Raw genomic sequence first — 3,052 nt, forward strand, 5'->3', positions numbered from 1 at the left:
TCCCAATACCAAACTTAGAGTTTGAATGTGGGGGTTCAACACCAAACTTAGAGTTTGGTTGTGGCCTCCCAACACCAAACTTAAAGTTTGATTGTGGGGCTTTGTTTGACTCTGCATTGAGAGAAGCTTTTCTTGCTTCCTCTCTATGGTTATAGAGGGAGATCCTTGAGTTTTAAATACAAGGTAGTCCTCATTTAATTGAAGGATCAACTCTCCTCTGTCCACATCAATCACAGCTTTTGCTGTGGCTAGGAAGGGTCTTCCAAGGATGATGGATTCATCCTCATCCTTCCCAGTGTCTAGGATTATGAAATCAGTAGGGATGTAAAGGCCTTTGACCTTTACTAGCACATCCTCTACCTGTCCATAAGCCTTTTTCATGGATTTGTCTGCCATGTCTAATGAGAATTTGGCATCTTATACCTCAAAGATTCCCAGTTTCTCCGTTACAGAGAGTGGCATTAAGTTTATGCCTGACCCCAGGTCACACAGAGCCTTCTCAAAGGTCATAGTGCCTATGGTACAGGGAATTAAGAATTTACCAGGATCCGATTTATTTTGAGGTAATGTCTGCCTAACCAAGTCATTCAGTTCATTGGTGAGCAAGGGGGGTTCATCCACCCAAGTCTCATTACCAAATAACTTGGCATTCAGCTTCATGATTGCTCCAAGGTACTTAGCAACTTGCTCTTCAGTAATATCTTCATCTTCTTTAAAGGAGGAATAGTCATCAGAGCTCATGAATGGCAGAAGTAGGTTCAATGGAATCTCTATGGTCTCTAGATGAGCCTCAGATTCCTTAGGTTCCTCAAATGGGAAATCTTTTTTGTCCAGAGGACGTCCCAAGAGGTCTTCCTCATTGGGATTCACGTCCTCCTTCTCTCTAGGTTTGGCCACACCAAGTAAGGTTATGGCCTTGCACTCTCTTTTTGGATTCTCTTCTGTATTGCTAGGGAGAGTACTAGGAGGAGTTTTAGTGACTCTTTTACTCAGCTGGCCCACTTGTGCCTCCAAATTTCTAATGGAGGACCGTGTTTCATTCATGAAACTTAGAGTGGCCTTAGATAGATCAGAGACTATGTTTGCTAAGCTAGAGGGGCTCTGCTCAGAATTCTCTGTCTGTTGCTGAGAGGATGATGGAAAAGGCTTGCTATTGCTAAACTTATTTCTTCCACCATTATTAAAGCCTTATTGAGGCTTTTGTTGATCCTTCCATGACAAATTTGGATGATTTTTCCATGAGGGATTATAGGTGTTTCCATAGGCTTCACCCATGTAATTCACCTCTGCCATTGCAGGGTTCTCAAGATCATAAGCTTCTTCTTCAGAAGATGCTTCTTTAGTACTGTTGGATGCATTTTACAATCCATTCAGACTCTGAGAAATTATATTGACTTGCTGAGTCAACATTTTATTCTGAGCCAATATGGCATTCAGAGCATCAATTTCAAGAACTCTCTTCCTCTGAGGCGTCCCATTATTCACAGGATTCCTTTCAGAAGTGTACATGAACTGGTTATTTGCAACCATTTCAACGAGTTCCTAAGCTTCTGCAGGCATTTTTTTTAGTTGAATAGATCCACCCGCAGAATGGTCCAATGACATCTTAGACAATTCAGACAGACCATCATAGAATATATCCAGGATGGTCCATTCTGAGAGCATGTCAGAAGGACACTTTTTGGTCAGTTACTTGTATCTTTCCCAAGCTTTATAGAGGGATTCACCTTCTTTCTGCCTAAAGGTTTAAACATCCACTCTAAGCTTGCTCATCTTTTGAGGAGGAAAGAACTTGGCTAAGGAAGCTGTGACCAGCTTATCCCAAGAGTTCAGGCTATCTTTAGGTTGAGAGTCCAACCATATTCTAGCTCTGTCTCTTATAGCAAAAGGGAAAAACATAAGCTTGTAGACCTCAAGATCAACTCAATTAGTCTTAACAGTATCACAGATCTGCAAGAATTCGGTTAAGAACTAAAAAGGATCTTTTGATGGAAGTCCATGAAACTTGCAATTCTGTTGCATCAGAGAAACTAATTAAGGCTCTAGCTCAAAGTTGTTTGTTCCAATAGCAGGAATTGAGATGCTTCTTCCATGGAAGTTGGAATTTGGTGCAGTAAAGTCACCAAGCATCTTCCTTGCACCTCCACCATTGTTATTGGGTTTGGCCATCTCTACTTCTTTTTCAAAAATTTCAGTAAATTCCTCTTCAGAGTGTTGTATTTTATCTTCTCTTAGCTTCCTCTTCAGAGTCCTTTCAAGTTTCAGATTAGCTTCAACAAGAATGTTCTTATCCTTGCTCCTGCTCATGTGAAAAAGAAGAGAACAGAAAAGAAGAGGAATCCTCTATGTCACAGTATAGAAGTTCCTTTATGTGAGTAGAAGAAGATAAGAATAGAAGAAGGAGAATAGAAGAATTCGAACACAGAGAGGAAGAGAGGCTTCAAATTATAAGAAGAAAAGAAGAGTGTTAGTGATTAAATAAATAAATAAAAGAAGATGAGAGAGTGGGATTTTCGAAAATAATTAAAAGGAAAAGAAAAATATTTTTATTTTTATTTTAAAATTTTGTTAGAATTTGAAAATTAAGAGAAGAAATAAAATTAAAATTTGAAACAATTAGTTAATTAGAAAGATTTTTGAAAAAGAGGAAGGTGATTTTCGAAAATTAGAGAGAAAAAAGTAGTTAGGTGGTTTTGAAGAAGATAAGAAATAGTAAAACAAACAAAAAGTCAATTAGTTAATTGAAAAAGATTTGAAAACCAATTTTGAAAAGATAAGAAGTTAGAAAAGATATTTTGAAATTAAAGTTTGAAAAAGATATGATTTGAAAAAGATATGATTTAAAAGATATGATTGAAAAGATATGATTGAAATTTATTTTGAAAAAGATTTGAAAAAGAAATTGAGAAAGATTTGATTTTTAAAATTAAAATTGATTACTTGACTAACAAGAAACTAAAAGATATGATTGTAGAATTTAAAGATTGAATCTTTCTTAACAAGAAAGTAACAAACTTCAAATTTTTGAATCAATCACATTAGTTGTTAGTAA

At 36.6% G+C, this 3,052-nt stretch overlaps 1 non-coding gene across 1 annotated transcript; it reads left to right on the forward strand.

Annotated features, from left to right (window-relative positions):
• The first annotated feature begins 1,663 nt into the window (after nucleotides 1-1,663).
• LOC130978449 (small nucleolar RNA R71) lies at nucleotides 1,664-1,767 on the forward strand. Its single transcript, XR_009086092.1, has one exon. It is a non-coding gene; the product is annotated as a small nucleolar RNA R71 (small nucleolar RNA).
• The last annotated feature ends 1,285 nt before the right edge of the window (nucleotides 1,768-3,052 follow it).

This window comes from Arachis stenosperma, chromosome 4 (genome assembly GCF_014773155.1).
Source record: "Arachis stenosperma cultivar V10309 chromosome 4, arast.V10309.gnm1.PFL2, whole genome shotgun sequence".
Classification (NCBI taxonomy): domain Eukaryota; kingdom Viridiplantae; phylum Streptophyta; class Magnoliopsida; order Fabales; family Fabaceae; genus Arachis; species Arachis stenosperma.